We start from the raw sequence: 18,237 nt of genomic DNA on the forward strand, positions 1-18,237 counted from the left end.
TTAGAATGTTGACATGGGAAGTTGTTGTCTTATCTGGCTTTAATTTCAATGAGGCCTTGCAATTAAAAGTCATGAGGTCTCCACAGATCCAAATTCTCTGAGAGAGCTGTCCACTATTGACTCATGTGAACTATTGGCATTGTCACAATAATGTGACTTGTGCATGAGTGATATCAATCCATAATTTCAACAGCTAATCAAACAGCTGTTTCAAAGGGATTTTTTTTAAATGAGAAAAGACAATGACTTAAGATACCTGCCACAAGTCACCTGACATCTGGTATCGCAAGTTGACCAGGTTCTGGAAGGCTCCCAAGCGAATTACAACTCATATATTCCACAACATTATTGTGTGGAATTTCAGACCTGTTAATATCAAGAACTACTTAAAAACATTTACAGAAACTGCACTGGACCTCACATTTACATTTCTGTAAGACTAGAGGCGGAATTCTCCATTTCAGAGACTACGTAATGATGCTGGTACTGAATCGTGAGAGTTCTATCGTCCCAAAAGTGGCGCTGGTCCCTGTGCAATTCAGGACATCCTAATGGGCTTGCACCAGTGCCTTGTGGAACTGGTGCAATTACAACGAACGCTGGCATGTGAATTGCGGGGTCGGGATTGGCACTTGAGAGCCTGGCAAGCTGCAGCAACATATAAGTACTCCACTCCCCAGGCACTTTCACTCCAGCCAAGAAGATGCCACCTGAAGAGCGGCACCGAGGTTCATTGGTGCAGAGCTAGAGACACTGTTGGATGCTTTGGCAGAGAGGCAGCACACCATGTTCCCCAGGGTGGAAAAGAGGCTGCCGCCCGCCAATTTTGTCCACACCGCCAGCCAGCGGCAGGACAGGCAGCCCATGGCTGTGCCTTTGGGAACATGTCTAACCTTCTCTTCACCCCCTCAGCAGCCACAGCACTCGTTTCCCAATTTTAAAGACCACAAGTGAACCTTGCTGTCGGTAATTCCACCTGGCGGAGTCGAGTCATTGCGGGAGGCCGGAGAATGCCGGGTCGTGTCCGTTAATGTACAATTTGCATGCCCATGCTGGCGTGCAGCATGGAATGTATTCATGTCGTCGAGGCACCAGAGCATAACATTACATTGGGCACCCAGTGCCAATTTTGTCTGACTCGCTATTCTCCAGCCAATTGTGATTCGCGATTCCAGTATGGCTAGACGGAGAATCCCACCCTACATTTCAAGCAGAGTCTGAAAGTCTACTAGCGCAATAGAAACATGAAACGGTATTCTTCCTATCTCATGGATAATGGATATTCAGAAGTTAATGGCTGGGACGATATTGAATCTAATCACTTTGGCCATGAAACAAAAGCCACATCTGTTCATATATCAACTATGCAAGTACCTTCAGAAATCTTTATGGGCTGTGAGGTCATGTGACTGGAGTAACCATTTTTGAAATCTCTTTTAACACAGCAGGCAAGCTGCTAAAACAGTAGTCTGGAAGATGACTGATGAAGCAGTGACAAACTCCCTTCTCTTCTCCCCCAAGTTCAGGACTCTATTTCTATTAAAGTTAAAAATACAGCCCAAAAATCCATTGAAAGAAGCCTCAGGTGCAAAAATCATCAGTCTTTAGAAAAGACGGATTACAGAGTCCCTCCAATGGTAGTTATTCATGAGTTTCTACTCCTGGAACATCAAGATCAACATGGAGAAACTCTGCCACAGCCACAGGCACCAGGGCCGGGATTCTCCCCTACCCGGTGGGGCGGGGGGTCCCGGCAGGATGAAGTGGCGGGAACCACTCCGGAGTCGGGCCGCCCCAAAGGTGAGGATTTCTCCACAACTTTAGGGGCCAAGCCCTCACTGTGAGGGGCTAGGCCCGCGTTGGAGTGGTTTCCGCTCCACCGGCTGGCGTGGAAAGCCTTTGGTGCCACGCCAGCCGGGGCCGAAAGGACTTTGCCGGCCGGCGGAAGCCCACGCATGTGCGGGAGAATCAGCGGCTGCTGACGTCATCGCCGCGCATGCGCAGGGGGTAGGGTCTCATCCGCGTCGGCCATGGTGAAGGCTATGGCCGAGGTGGAGGGAAAAGAGCGCCCCCACGGCACAGGCCCGCCCGCGGATCGGTGGGCCCCGATTGCGGGCCAGGACACCGTGGGGGCACCCCCGGGGTCAGATCGCCCCGCGCCCCCCCCCAGGACCCCGGAGCCCCGCCCGCGCCGCCAGTCCCGCCGGTATGGTAGGTGGTTTGATTCATGCCGGCGGCTCGCCGGGGGGGGCTGATCGGCGCGACGCGATTTCCGCCCCCACCGAATATCCGGTGCCAGAGAATTAGGCAGCCGGGGGCGGGGGGGGGGGGGGGGGGGATTCATGCCCTCCCCGGCGATTCTCCAACCTGCCGGAGGTTCAGAGAATCCCGTCCCAGATCTTTTTGTTTACCTTTTAGCATTGAATATTAATTTGTCCAAGAAGACAACTTCCTCCTGTATATTTCTGTGCCTGTGTGTGTCTGTATGAGAAAGTGGATTGCAACGGTCGAATGTGGGTTTATCTTTTTTAATATTTTAATATTTTTACTTGAGTGAGTTTTAATTCAATAAAAACAGCCCCTTTCTGTTTTAAACTCAAGAAAGCTTGCCATATCAGGTTTTTTTGCAATCAACCTACAAATGGTTAAGCACATACATTGAGTAAATACCTTCATTTTTACAAAATCACAAAGAACCCTGTCAATGTCAGACTTGGAGTGGGGGGATAGAGGAGTCATATTTACCCCTAAAATAAGCAAAATACTGCTGATACTGGAATCCGAAACGGTAACGCACGTCCCTGGAAATACTCAGCTGGTCTGTCAGCATCTATCAGACGAGAAACATAGTCAACGTTCATATTTACCCCTCCTCACTTTGCATCACAACATGCACACTCCACACAGAAAAACTGAGGAATGTTATGAGTCCACCCCGGAAAACAGTCTCAAATTGTTTCTGCTGCAGTAAGGACATATTATAGAGCATCTCACAAATTTCTCAAAGCTTTTCACATACAATTAAGAAATTTGAAGTGCAATGAACAAAGAGAAGGACTGCAGTTCATGCAAAGTGAAGATCCCAGGTGGCTCTTTGTTCTGAAATTTGAGCTTGACTTTTCATTCATATTCATCTCATCCTCTGAGCTGTCTAAAAACTTCAATTTCAATTTATTTTCAATGTCAGCAGAAAGCACGGACAATTTTCAATCACATAATACTTAAAGCACATTCACATCCCAGCGACCCAAGCTCTTTGCAGATGTAAAAGGATGCATATATGGAGCCGTGCTTTCCTCTGACCAAGGTGCGAGCAGCACTAACAGTATCATTCAGCGTTCTCAGCTCTAACAATCCTGAGTTCTTCTTTGGCGATCACTCACTAACGAGTATGATTGTCCACTTAGGAAACTCCATATTGCTGGCCATGGGTTCTGTGGGTTCTTACTTGGCTGATAAGCCCGTTCCCAGAGCCGCAACTTTGAACCCACACTTGGCAAGTCTTTCCAGGAGGTGGAATCGGTCCTTGCACCCTAGGTCACTGGTATTTGTTTCTCAGGCTCCTTTTCTGGTCCTCCTCTTCCCTTCATGTGTGCTTGAAGAATTGGGTCCCTTCAATCAGGAGGTCCCCCCCAGGGTCTCCCAGGCATGTTGCATTTCTTGAGGCAAGCCTTCAGGGTGATTTTAGAACATAGAACGATACAGCGCAGTACAGGCCCTTCGGCCCACGATGTTGCACCGAAACAAAAGCCATCTAACCTACACTATGCCATTATCATCCATATGCTTATCCAATAAACTTTTAAATGCCCTCAATGTTGGCGAGTTCACTACTGTTGCAGGTAGGGCATTCCACGGCCTCACCACTCTTTGTGTAAAGAACCTACCTCTGACCTCTGTCCTATATCTATTACCCCTCAGTTTAAAGCTATGTCCCCTCGTGCCAGCCATTTCCATCCGCGGGAGAAGGCTCTCACTGTCCACCCTATCTAACCCCCTGATCATTTTGTATGCCTCTATTAAGTCTCCTCTTAACCTTCTTCTCTCCAACGAAAACAACCTCAAGTCCATCAGCCTTTCCTCATAAGATTTTCCCTCCATACCAGGCAACATCCTGGTAAATCTCCTCTGCACCCGCTCCAAAGCCTCCACGTCCTTCCTATAATGCGGTGACCAGAACTGTACTCCATACTCCAAATTTGGAAGCACTTCCCTTGACTTCCTTTTGTTTGGATGTCTTCCTTAAGCTGGGTAAAGAAAATTTGTTTTGACAGTTGGAACTTTGACATTATAAGCACTTGGCCGGCGCAGTGGAGTTATTTTCAGATGATCATGGCCTCAATCCTGGTCATGTTGGCTCCTTCAAGGACACTGATGTTCGTACACCTGTCCTCCTAGCTGATGCAGAGAATGGTCTCAGACAGTGTTGATGGTACCTCTCCACAGCCTTGAAGTGGCGTTTCTGAGCCATTTCAAACAGTTGAGAGGATGACAGCCTTGCACACGAGGATCTTGGTGACAACACGGATGTCGCGGTCATCAAAGACATTTGCGATGTCTGGTGGCAGCCCATGGTCTGAGTGGTCTCACACAGGGCAGCTCCTGCTTGAAGGCGTAGAAAAGATTTTTACACAAAATTTGGTGCAACTTCGACAGAAAAATGTAACTGAAGGTTGGAGGAGAAGTTCCCCCCAGGAGTGGTCTGTCTGCTGGTTATCTAACCCGGCAGAAGAAGGTGAAGGACTGGGCCACGGAGTGGAAGAGACCAGTGGCGCAGCAGCCAGTGGGAGGGTGGCGGAGGGGAAAGGGTTAATGCAAGTTGGAAAGTCCCAGATGGAACAGTTGATGGCCTTCATCAAGGGAGAGTGCCGCCAGCAGAGGAAGGAGATGCAGGAGGATTGATTAAAGGCCATCAAAGGGGCTGTGGCACCCCTGAAGGGATTGATCGAGAGTGTGGAGAAATGTTTGGAGGCTCAGGGGCCGCAGATCCGAGACATTGAGAGGGTGATGTTGGACCATAGAAATCGGTCGGCGGCGTTGGTCGCGGACGTGAGCTCTTTGAAAGACGTTGAGAGCAAAGGTGGAGGTGCAGGAAAATAGATCGAGAAGGCAGAATCTGGATAGTGAGCCTGCCTGAAAGAGTGGAAAGTGCGATTGCCATGAGGTATGTTTTGAGGATGCTGGCGGAGGGGGTGTTGAATAATGCCCTTGAAGTGGACAGCGCACAGGTCTCTGAGGCAGAGGCCAAGAGCTGGGAAGCCGCAGCGGGCTGTGATCATGAGGCTCCATACGTTTGTGGAGAAAGAGAAGATTTTGCAGTGGGCCAGGGAGAAGCGCAACCGTGAATGGGAGGGGAACAAGGTTTGAATATACCAGGATATTGGAGTTGAGCTGGCAAAACAAAACGGGGTTCAACAAAGCCAATGCGCTGTTATTTCGACAGCAGATCAGGTTTGGGGTCCTCTACCTAGCGAACTTTGGGTCACGTATCAAAGCCGAGAATACTATTTTAAGACCCCAGAAGCGACCAATGACTTTATTAAGGAGCATAAACTGAGTGAGAACTGAACAATTCTGGGAGACTGAGGTGCGGCCACTTTGAAATAGTTGGGAATTCGGATGGAGTGGAGACTGGAGGGACTGGAGGGTTTCCTTTCCTCCGATGTGAAGATTTTTTTCTTTTTTTTACTGTTGGATTGACAAAGTTAGACAGGGGAGAAAAATTTGTAAGGGGACGGCTATCACTATCCCCCCCTCCTGCATGAGGCTGTGTGTTATTTTCTCTCTGTCTGTTTGTTCTTGGGGAGGGCGACCTGTCGGTCGAGATGAGTCTTTGTTTGGTGGGGAGGGGGAGGTCAGCAGGGAGACTTCATAGAATCATAGAATTTACAGAGCAGAAGGAGGCCATTTGGCCCATCGAATCTGCACCGGCTCTTGGAATGAGCACCCTACTTAAGCCACACCTCTACCCTATCCCCGTAACCCAGCAACCCCACCTAACCGAAGGGAAATTTACCATGGCCAATCCACCTAACCCACAAATCTTTGGACTGAGGGAGGAAACTGGAGTACTCGGAGGAAACCCACACAGACACGGGGAGAACGTGCAAACTCCGCACAGACAGTGACCCAAGCCGGGAATTGAACCTGGGACCCTGGAGCTGTGAAGCAACTGTGTTAACCACTGTGCTACCGTGCTGTCCATCTTCTTTATAGAGCAGAGAGCTGAGGGCGAGGGAGGGGTGGGGGGTCAGTGGGAGAAGCCTTTGGGCAGGAGTTGCCACGCTGGCAGGCAATGCTGATGAACCGAAGTGAGGTGGGGGTGAAGACCTAGAGAGGTGGCCGTAGAGGGAGTGGGAGGGGGGGGGGGGGGCGGGGGGGGGGGGGGGAAGGGGAATGGAGGACGACGCGACAAAGCAAGTTTGGAGAAGAAACATGCTCAGGGGCAGAGGAAGGGGCCATCTTGGATGGGCCAGGTATAGGGTGAAATTAACAGGGGTAGAGCCAAAAGGGGAGGATGGCGGACGGTAGTGGGGAATGGAGGCGTAAGCCCCCGATACGTCTGATAATATGGAACGTGCGAGGGCTCAATGGACCAGTCAAAAGATCTTGTGGCTTTGCGCATCTGAGGAGCTTGAAAGCGGAGGTGGGCTTTCTGCAGGAGATGCAGCTCCACGTGAAGGACATGGTTAGGTTAAGGAGGGAGTGGGTGGGTCAGGTTTTCCACTCGGGGTTTGACTAAACGTTGCAGGGTGTGGAAATTTTGCTAAGCAAGAAAGCGGCGTTTGTGAGCACGAAGGAAGTGAGGGACCCGGGTGGGAGATATGTGATTCTGAGTGGGGTATTAGATGGGCCGCCGGTGGTGTTGGTGAATGTGTATGCACCCAATTGGGATGATGTAGGTTTTATGAGGGAGTTGCTGGCAGCAATCCCGGACTTGGCCACTCACCAGTTGATTATGGGAGGAGATTTTAATTGTTTCCTAGAGCCGAGGGTAGATAGGTCGAGTCCCAGGTCAATGGGTAGGATACATATGGCAAACGGGTTGGGTGGGTTTATGGAAAAGATGGGTATGGTGGACCCATGGAACTTCAAGAACCCAGGGGGAAGGGAGTATTTCTTTTTTTCGCATGTGTAGAGGGTGTATTCCAGAATTGACTTTTTTGTGGTGAGCTGGGAGATTTTGGTCATGGTGGAGGGGGCAGAGTATGCGGGGGTAATAATCTTGGACCATGCGGTCCATTGGCTGGAGATTCGGCTTATATCAGGAAGGGAGCAGAGGCCGGGATGGTGGTTCGATTCGGGGTTGTTGGCAGGTCGAGGGTTTTATGACAAAGTGAGGGCTGTGATTAAAGATTATGTAGAATTGAATCAAAACGGGAAGGTCTCGGCGGCCACTTTTTGGGAAGTGCTAAAAGCGGTGGTCCGAAGGTAGGTGATCTCGTTCAAGTCTCATGCGGATAAGAAAACGAGGGAGGAATTTGAACAGCTAATGAACTAGATAGTGGAGGTAGATAGGGAATACCTGTGGGTGCCCACCATGGAGGGCAAGGAGAAAGAAATTACAGGGACAATTTGATAGGCTGACAACGGGGAGGGTGGTAGGACATCTGCGTAGGGCAAGAGCGGTGCAGTATGAATATGGAGAGAAGGCAAGTCGAATGTTAGCACATCAGCTGCGGAGGCAGGCTGCGACCAGGGAAATATCGAAGATATAGACTGGGGCAGGGGATATGGTGTCGGAGCCGGTGAAGATAAATGAGGCACTTAGGGATTATTATACGGAGCTGTACAGGGATACCGAGAGGGTGAAGAGGGGACATGGGATGGTTTTTAGATGGACTGGAGCTTCCACAGCTGGAGGAAGGGAAGAGGCAGGCACTAGAGGAGCCCTTGGGGCTGAGGGAGGTATTGGACAGTATAAGTGGTATGAAGTCGGGGAAGGCCCCGGGGCCCGATGATTACCCGGCAGAATTGTATGAGGAGTTCGCGACAGACCTGGCACCAATCTCTTGGAGGTGTTTAATGAGGCGTTGGAGAAGGGGGAGCTGCTGGAGACAATGACGCAGGCAACGATCACATTAATACCAAAAAAGGGGTAGGATCCATTGGAATCTGGGTCGTATTGACCCATACCGCTCCACCCTATCCCCGTAACCCCAGCTAACCTTTTGGACACAAAGGGGCAAATTAGCATGGCCAATCCATCTAACCTGCACATCTTTGGACCGTGGGATGAAACTGGAGCAGCCGGAGGAAACCGACACCGAGGGTTTAAAGGGAGAAAGTGGCTACCCATTTTTGAAAAGCAAGATCTCACGAGCAGCGTTGTGCTGATGACCAGACCATCTGTTTTTTGTTCATTTCAAGATAAATATTGCATGGCCTGGACAGTAAGACCATAAGACATAGGAGTGGAAGTAAGGCCATTCGGCCCATCGAGTCCACTCCACCATTCAATCATGGCTGATTTCAACTCCATTTACCCGCTCTCTCTCCCTAGTCCTTAATTCCTCGAGAAATCAAGAATTTATCAACTTCTGTCTTAAAGACACTCAACGTTCCGGCCTCCACCGCCCTCTGTGGCAATGAATTCCACAGACCCACCACTCTCTGCTGAAGAAATTTCTCCTCATCTCTGTTCTAAAGTGACTCCCTTTTATTCTAAGGCTGTGCCCCCGGGTCCTAGTCTCCCCTGCTAATGGAAACAACTTCCCTACATCCACCCTATCTAAGCCATTCATTATCTTGTAAGTTTCTATTAAATCTCCCCTCAACCTCCTAATGAATATAATCCCAGGTTCCTCAGATGTTCATCGTATGTTAGGCCTACCATTCCTGGGATCATCCGTGTGAATCTCCGCTGGACCCGCTCCAGTGCCAGTATGTCCTTCCTGAGGTGTGGGGCCCAAAATTGCTCACAGTATTCTAAATGGGGCCTAACTAATGCTTTATAAAGCTTCAGAAGTACATCCCTACTTTTATATTCCAAGCCTCTTGAGATGAATGACAACATTGCATTTGCTTTCTTAGGGAGAACTCCCCTGTTCTTCAAATAGTAGCATGGGATTTTTAATGCCTATGTGAGAGGGCAGATGGGGCCTTGGTTTAATGTCTGATCTGAAAGATGATACCCCTGAGAGTGCAGCTCAGTATTGCACTGTGTTACCAGCTTAGATTATACATAAAAATGAAGTTTTGGACTTTGAAATCAGGAAAATCTGGCCACATATTGCAAGGAAACATGGATGATATTCTGCTGAAGTTGAGACGCAAACACTGTTCTCAACAGCTAACAAAACTGAACTAAAAGAAATCTAATTAATAATAAAAAAGGAAATGAAAACCATTGGTTTAACTGTCACGGGAACACTCTTTCTCCACAGTACCAATAAAGGGTCAGAATCGCAACCAAATCATTTGTTCTATAACGATTAATATAATTGTGCTCAAAAGCATTTCATTCACACCATTAATATTTAGTGTTGATGTTGACAGTCCTTCTGTCTCATAACAGTCAGTTAATGCTTTTGCTGAGAAATGTTATGATTGTATTTACGCATACCCAATATATGAATTATCAATTAATCAAAAAATCGGGGAGATTCACATATTAGTTCACAGTACCTTATCTTGGGTGTAAATCAATATATTCATTAAACAGCTTTGCTTATTAATTGCTGCCTTCTGCAAGTCACAGTTGACATAGATCCACAGTGCACAATTCATAATCACACATATTTGTTAATCTTTTCATAATAGCTGAGACACTAATAGATTTTAAATCAGAAAATGTTTATTTGGCTACAATTATGTTGTGTTAGGAATTTTATTGTGGAGTGCAAATCAAATATAGATCAATTAAATCTGTCTAACCCTGTACATAATCTCTTGGAGAATTCTCCTATTTATTATAAGTATGAAAACACAAACTAATGCTGATAAAGCTCTTGGGTTCACTGGGTGAATCTTGTGCCTGCTCCTGTAACGTGTTTGGTGGCAGCGATATTTAATCCGGCAGGAGGGTGGCAGGTGAGGAAACTGACACCTTCCTGCCTCCACCTCAAATAAGCCTGTGGTGGGAAGGTCTTCCTGCCCCTTTGCCAATTGAGGCCCTTAAGCGAACAATCATTGCAGGGTTTCATCCTGCTGCCATCCTGCTGGTCTTAGTCCAGTGGCAGGCAGAGGGCTTGGCATGTGGCATGCGTGACAAGCAAACCATGGTGGATTTTTCATTCACTATCTGGGAGCCAAACTCCTGTCCTTGTTGTGAATTTCCTTAAACCCCCTCCTGCTTATCTTTCACCTCATGAACTCGCTCCCGCCATTACTCACATACAGCCCTGCGACTCAGATGTGTGTCTTTTCTGCAGGTCACCACCCTGCATGTGCTGCAATTCAATAATTAAATATTTTGCGTCAGTCTTCACTGCGGAAGACACTAATACCATTCCAAAAATACAAAATAATCAAGATGGAATAACGGGGGAAGGAAATAAATACAGTAACTATCACAAGAGAAAAAATACTATGGAAACTAAGAGGGCCAAAGGTCGATAAAAATCCCCCTGGACCTGATGGGCTGAATTCTAGGATATTCAGGGATGTAACTACAGAGGTAGTGGATGCACTGGGCGTAATCTGCCAAGAATCCTTAAACTGTGGAAGAGTCCCGGAGGATTGGAAAACTGCCAAAGTAACACCCTTATTCAAAGAGGGAGGGAGACAAAAAACAATTACCGATTGGCCAGTTAACTGAACATCTGTCATTGTGAAAATGTTAGCGTCCATTATGAAGGAAGTAACAGCAGAGCATTTAGAAATACATAATATAATCAAGCAGAGTCAGCACGGCATCTTGCAGGGGAAATCATAACTGACACATTTATTAGAATTATTTGAGGTAGTAACAAGCAGGATAGATAAAGTAGATGTAATATACTTTGATTTCCAAAACACACCCAATAAACTACCACACAAAAGGCTACTTAATAATATAAGAGTCCATGGTGTTGGGAGTTATATATTGGCATGGCTATAGTATTGACTAACTAATAGAAGACAGAGAGTCGGGGTAAGAGGGACATTTTCAGGATGGCAACCTGTAACTAGCGGAGTGTCACAGGGGTCAGTGCTGGGGCCACAATTATTTACAATGACTTGGATGAGGGAAGTTAATGTACTATTTTCATGTTTGTGGGTGACACAAAAATACTTTGGAAGGCAAATGATCAGGATGATACAAAGAGTCTACAGAGGGATTCAGCAGGTTAAGTGAGTGGGCAAAAACTTGGCAGATAGAATATAATGTCGATAAATGTGAAGCTATGCACTTTGGAAGGAAGAATGAAGAAGCTGAATGATACTTAAGTGTAGAAAGACTGCAGACAGCTGCAGCACAGAGGGAATTGGGGGTCCTTGTGCATGAATCACAAAAGCTAGAATACAAGTTCAACAAGTAATAGGGAAGGCAAATGGAATGCTTTTCTTTATTTCAAAGGGAATGGAGTATAAAAATAAGCAAGTCTTGCTCAAACTATACAAGGCACTAGTTAGACCGCACCTGGAATAATGTGAACAGTTTTGGTCCTCTTACCTCAGGAAAGATATACTGGCATTTGAGTTCAGAGAAGGTACATCAGGTTGATCTCGGGTATGGAGGAGTTTCCTTATGAGGAGAGGTTGAGTAGGTTGGGCCTATACTCATTGGAGTTTAGAAGAATGAGAGGTGACCTTATTGAGACATATAGTACTCCCAGGGGTCTTAACAGGACAAATGCAGAGAGGTTGTTTCTTCTTGTGGGAGAAAGCAAGACCAAAGGCATAATCTTAGAGTAAGGAGTCAACTATTTGAGACAGAGATGAGGAGGAATTTCTACTATCAGAACGTAGTGAATCTGTGAAATTCCTTACCACAAAGGGCTTTTGAAGCTGGCTCGTTAAGTACACTCAAGGCTGAGACAGACAGATTTTTAATCAGTAAAGTAATCAGGTTGTGGGGATAAGGAAGGAAAGTGGTGTTGAGGATTATCAGATCGGATCAGTCATCTCATCATTGAATGGCGGAACAGATTTGATGGGCTGAATGGCCTACTTCTGCTCCTACGTCTTATCGTCTAATGGTCTTTAAAGAATTGCTAGCCTCTGGTTGGTCAATAGCACTCGCCAGGTGGGGGTCCTGATCATGGGGAGAGGCCCACTGGTGACCTGTCAAGTGCCTGATCGGCACGTAATAACAGCAGAACCTCCCAGAAATAGGCGATGCAGGTCTCTCGCTGACATTCCAGTCAGTGGGCAAGATCATCATGGCTAGCACAAGATTCTGTACACTAGTTTCAAAAGCATCAGGGTTGAAGGCGTAGGTTTGACCTAGAAATTTTAAATTTGCCAGCTTCTGAGCCAATTTTCAAAAGGATTGATTTTGATGCACACTAAATAAAACAATATGAGGTATCAGTATTTAATTTAACGTTGAGTTTTTAGTACATTTCTACCAATATTCTCTTTCTGATTGACAATGTAAGTTCTTATGACATGACCAAAGACCCCATTAATCGGGCAGAAAGGGCCAAAACCAAAGCCTTCAAGAAGGAGCCACCCTGTGTGCGACCGATCAGCACATGGCTGCCACCTGCTGATCGGTCGCACACAGGGGGGTGGCTCCTTCTTGAAGGCTTTGGTTTTGGCCCTTTCTGCCCGATCAATGGGTTCTTTGGTTGGAAATTGTGTGAAATAAGTGGTGGGAATTGAATTCTCCTCTGAGGTGGAATGTCGACGAGTTACTGCACCCGACAGAAGTCGAACAGGGTGACAGCACTGGAGGTGGAGGATCTGCCTGGCGCAGCTACAGAAGGCATGGAAGAGGCGGGACGTCGTCATTGTCCACCTCATTTCCAGTGAAGCAGTTGATGGGGTTGATTAAGGTTGAGCTTTGGCAGCATCGGCTAGAGATGCAAGAGGACTGGTCAAAGGTGATTGATGGAGCGGTAGCCTCTCTTTGTGGGTCATGGAGTGGGTGGAGAAACGACTTGAGTCGCAGGATGCGACGATGCAAGAGGTTGAAAGGGAAGTCACGGACCACAGTGATCGTATTGTGGAGTTTAAGGCAGAGGTGGCAATATTGGGAGTGGTCTGCAAGGAGCTGAAAGTAAAGATAGAAAATCAGGAGAACCATTCCAGGCGGCAGAATTTATGCATTGCAGACCTGCCTGAGGGGGTGGAGGGAATGAGTACCCCGGCCTATGTCTCGAAGATGTTTGCGAAGCTGGTGGATGACGGGGTCTGTGAGAAGGCTCTAGAGGTAGACTGCACACATTGATTGTCAAGACAGAAGCTAAGAGCAGGGAAACCACCTTGGGCAGTGATAGTAAGAACACACTGATTTCAGGAGAAGGAGAAAATCTTGAGGTGGGCTAGGACAACGAGGGACTGCAGTTCAGAGGACCAGCGGATCCCAATATATCAAGACACTGGGGCCAACCTGGCCAAGTGGTGGGCGGGCTTTAATCAGGCCAAAGTGGTACTTTTTCGAAATAAGTTCTGGTTCAGGGTGCTGTACCCAGCTAAATTTTGGGTGACTTTTAAAGGGAGGGAATATTATTTTCCGACGCCTGAAGATTCACACTTTTATCAAGGAGCATGATTTGGAGGAGGGTTGATTGGGGGATTGTTCTTGATGTTTTGGTTTCTGAGATTTTTGTATAATGTTTACTAATGTTTTGTTCTGTTTTCAGATGTTAGCCTTTACAATGGTTGAGGGGGAGATGGGTCAGAGTCCTGGGTGTCTCCCTCCTGTTGGTAGGGGGAGGGTCTAGGTGGGGGTCTGGGTCTGGGCTGCAGCCCCTTCGAAGGTTGGAGGTGGGAAGACATTATGGGGGGGTTGGGCAGTTTGGGCGATATGGACGAGGGCCTATGCTTCGGTCTTCAGGTGGGTGTTGCCACGCTGGCAAGTATGCCAGTGAATGGAAGCAGTATGGGAGTGGGAGCTGCGACGAGTAGCCATAAGGGGGGAGGGGTCACTCCTGGTGGAAGCCATGGATTGAGTGATCACACACAGAGAGGCTCCTGCTTGAAGGCGTTGGTTTTTACCCCTTTTACCTGAACTTTGGGGAATTTCGGCGGAAAAGTTATGCAGAGAGGGGAGGGGGATTATTTCTCCCCCAGATAGGCATGTTTACGGATTGCCAAACTCGACAGAAGCCCTGTCTAAAGAATTGGAGGAGACCCGTGGCACAGCATGAATTATAAAAATGGTGGAGGGGGAAGGATGGTCATCAACTGGAAAGCTGTAAATGAAGCAGTAGATGATCTTCATGAGGCTGAATTTTGGCAGCAGCATAAAAGTATGCAGAATGACTGGTCAAAGGTGATTGAGGAGGCAGTGGCACTTCTTCGCAGAACCTTGGAATGGGTGGAGAAGAGCCTCAAGGTGCAGGGGGCAATGATCCAGGAGGTGGAGCGGGTGGTGTCTGGCCAGAGTGATCGGATTGTGGGCATGTTTAGTGAAGCGGTGGAAAGGCATTTAATCAGAATGTGGAGGTCTCACCCACCACATTTTGGGAGTTGTTGAAGGCGGTGGTACGGGGGCTTTGTGAGGGCCACGAAGAATCCAGCACGAGTTTCAAGGATACAAAGAAATAACATTTATTTACAATAACATATATATACACAACAGCAGCAACCTCACTTGCTGCTTACTCCTTCCTGCTGGTTCCAAACTGGCCAGCTTTATTTATACAGGGAGTCTGCTAATGATTTCTCCGCCCCTCTCATTGGGGAAGCTCAAACTCCACAGGATTGTGGGATTGTCATTAGTCCCCAGCCAATGGTAAGCAGGCAGGTTATAACAGGGGGAAGTGATCTCGTACTAGGACCATGGAGATAAAGTGGAGACGGCAGAGAGGCAGCGATTGGTGGATATAATTTTGGAGGTTGACCTGTGGTATTCTATGGCCCCGACCAGGGAGTTTTTAGCAGAGTGGAAGAATCTGTGTGGGGAATTTCATTTGCTGATGACAGGGAAGGCAGTGGGTCACCTTCAGAGAGTGAGGGGGTTCTGTCTGAATATGGGGAGAAGGCCAGCCGTATGTTAGTGCATCAACTGAGATGACAAGTGGTTGTGCGGAAGACATATCAAGTGAGGGATGTGAGGGGTGAGCTGGTGATGCTGCCGGAGAGAATTAATAACGCATTTGAGACTTTTTATAGGGGCTGTATATGTCTGAGCTTCGAGGGGAAGGGGGGAGGAGGGGCGGTTTCTGGAAGGGCTGGTGTTCCTAGAGGCTCGGAGGGAGAAGGGGAAGGGAATGGAGGCATCATTGGGGCTACAGGAGGTTATGGAGACAATTGGGTCGATGCAGTCAGGGAAGGCGCAGGAGCTTGATGGTTTCCCAATTGACTTTTACAAGCGGTTTGTAGCGGAATTGGCCCCACATCTCCTCGAGATGTTTTCCGATTGTTTGGCGTGGGGGGAGCTGCTGGCCACGTTGTCACAGGCATTGATTTTGGTATTCTCCAAGAAGGATAAGGACCCACTGGAGTTTGGGTGATATAGGCACATCGCTCTGTTAAACACAGATATGAAGGTGTTGGTGAAGTATTGGCGAGGTGTGTGCCGGAGGTGGTGTTGGAGGCTCAGGCGGGTTTTGTGAAGGGAAGGCAGCTGTCGAGCAATGTTAGATGATTATTGAATGTGGTCATGTCTTCATCGAAGGGCAGGGTGCCGGATGCTATTGTGTCCATGGATGCAGAGATGGCGTTTGATAGGGTAGGGTGGAGGTATTTGTTCAAGGTCCTGGGGAGGTTTGGGTTTGAGCCCGTTTATCTCATAGTGCAGTTGTTATATGCGGCCCCCCGACTAGCATGAGGACAAATTTGATTAGTTCGGGAGATTTCCGGTTACACACGGATACGAGACGGGGTGCCCATTATCCTCACTTCTGTTTGTGCTGGCTATCGAACCCTTGGTTATTGTGCTTCGGGAATCAGGAAAGTGGTTGGGCATTGTAAGGGGAGGCATGAAACATAGGGTCTCGCAGTACACGGATGATTTGTTGCTGTGCATTTCCAATCCGTTGGGGATGTATGTATAGAATAATGGGCATACTGGAGAAATTTGCCGCTTTTTTGGGCTACAAATTGAATATGGCCAAAAGTGTTTCCGGTGAATGCCCTGGGGGAAAGGGCAGATTTGAGTGCCCTATCACTCAAGTTGGCCAGGAGCAGGTTCAGGTACCCATGACGGAGGGAGGAGGGGGCAGAATGGGTGCAGGTGGAGGAGGTATCATTTGTGGGTTTAGGTTTAAGGGCTCTGGCTGCATCCCCCCTTTTATTTGCCCCAGAGATATAAACTGTGAGTTCGGTGGTGGCTTTATCCTTAAATGTCAGGAACCGGTTGAGGCAGCATTTTGATGTGGGGGGATACATCGGTGCTCGCCCCTCTTTGTGGGAATCACCAGTTCGCCACTGCAGGGATGGATGCGACACATAGGCAGTGGCATAGGGAAGGGGTGGAACGGGCGAGGGACATGGTCATGAAAGGAAGGTTTGCAAGTTTGGGCAAGATACAGGAGAGATATCTGTTGCCGAGGGAAGGTGGAGGAGTTTGGGCAAATACAGATGCGAGATTTTGTGTGGAAAGAGGTGCCCTCGTTCCCTCGGTTACCAGACCACACTCTGTTGGACAGGTTATTATCACCAGATGAAGTGGGGGATGAGAAGATCGTGGATATTTACGGATGACTAGTGGGCACAGGGAAAGCACCAATTGAGGAGGTTAAGCAGAAATAGCAGGAGGAGCTGGACATGAAGTTGGGATGGGAGTTTTGGAGTGAGTTCATGTAGCGGTTGAATGCAATATCATGCTGTGCTCGGATGAGCTTAGTACAGTTCAAAGTGGTGCATAGGGCTCATATGACGTGAGCTCGGGTGAGAGGGTTCTTTCTAGAGTCAGAGGATAAGTGTGAGAAATGTGAAGGGGGGGGGGCAGCAAATCACGATTACATGTTTTGGTCATGTCCAAGATTGGTGTAGTTTTGGGGCCCGGTGTTTGAAGCATAATGGAAAATCATGGGGGTGGAGTTGTCGCTGGGCCCTTTGTTGGCGATTTTTGGCGTGTCGGAGCTGTTGGTGGGGAAGGGGGCCGATGTGGCCTTCACCACACCCGGCGGCAAATTTTAGTGGAGTGGAGGTCAGTGGAGCCACCGAGGGTGTCGGCGTGGCTGGGGGGGGGGATGAAGCAGAATTCCTTATGTTGGAAAAGATTAAGTTCGTCGGAGGGGGGTCGGAGGGGAGATTCTCGGTGAGATGGAGGTTGTTCTTGTCCCTGTTTGAGGACTTGGTCATTGGCAGCAGGTGTGAGGGGGGGGGGGGGAATGGAAGGGGGGGCTGTTGAGGGGGGAGGCTTTTAGGGGGAGAAAAAATGTCAAACTGAGGCGATTGGTTTTTTTTGAAAGATTATGAAGTGCTGATGCCGGGACAGAATTGGTGGACTTCCCCAACAGCAAATTTAGTGCCGGTTCCGGAGCAATTCAAATCCGTTAATGACCTAGCACCGGCGACACATGAACACAAATGATTCCAATGAAAAACGGTGTCCGATTCAGCAGGGTCGGGATTGGCATCGGAGAGGCTGACAAGCTGCAGCCGCATATTAGCATTGCACTCCGCATGGCTCTCATTCAGGCTGCGGCAATGGTGTTCCATGCCCGTCCATCCCTACCCCACGGCCCACCTCTTGTACGCTTCCTGCTACTCCCCCCAGCCCCTGCGGAAGGGTCAAGAACTAGAGGACACTGATTTAAGATGACTGACAACATGAGGAAAAACATTTTTACACAGTGAATGGTTCGGATTTGGAATTCAATGCTTGAGAGTGTAGTGGTGGCAGATTGAATCATGGCATTCAAAAGAGAATTGGATAATTATCTCAAACTAAATAAATTCCAGGGCTACAGGGAAAAGGTGGGGGATGGCACTGGCTCGATTGCTCTTACATAGAGCCAGCATGGACGTGATCAGCCTAATATGCTCCATCTGTGCTGCGACCATTTTATGATTCTACGATAAATAGTTTGAAGTGTTTGTGAGTCCATAACCTCATGAGAGATCAAATAACAACATGAAGCACAAGAATAAAATTTAAGTGATTTACATTCACTTGAAACCTACATTAAACACTGCCCTGTAATAATTTCCTTTATTGCTTCTATTTGCAATTTTTCATATTTTCGGTAGATC

General features: G+C 47.9%; 1 protein-coding gene across 2 annotated transcripts in view; it reads right to left on the reverse strand.

Moving 5' to 3' along the window:
• spag16 (sperm associated antigen 16) overlaps window positions 1–18,237 on the reverse strand; it is a 1,374,442-nt gene that overhangs the window by 630,746 nt on the left and 725,459 nt on the right. The window lies entirely within an intron of this gene.

The sequence above is a fragment of the Scyliorhinus torazame genome, chromosome 2, assembly GCF_047496885.1.
Source record: "Scyliorhinus torazame isolate Kashiwa2021f chromosome 2, sScyTor2.1, whole genome shotgun sequence".
Lineage (NCBI taxonomy): Eukaryota > Metazoa > Chordata > Chondrichthyes > Carcharhiniformes > Scyliorhinidae > Scyliorhinus > Scyliorhinus torazame.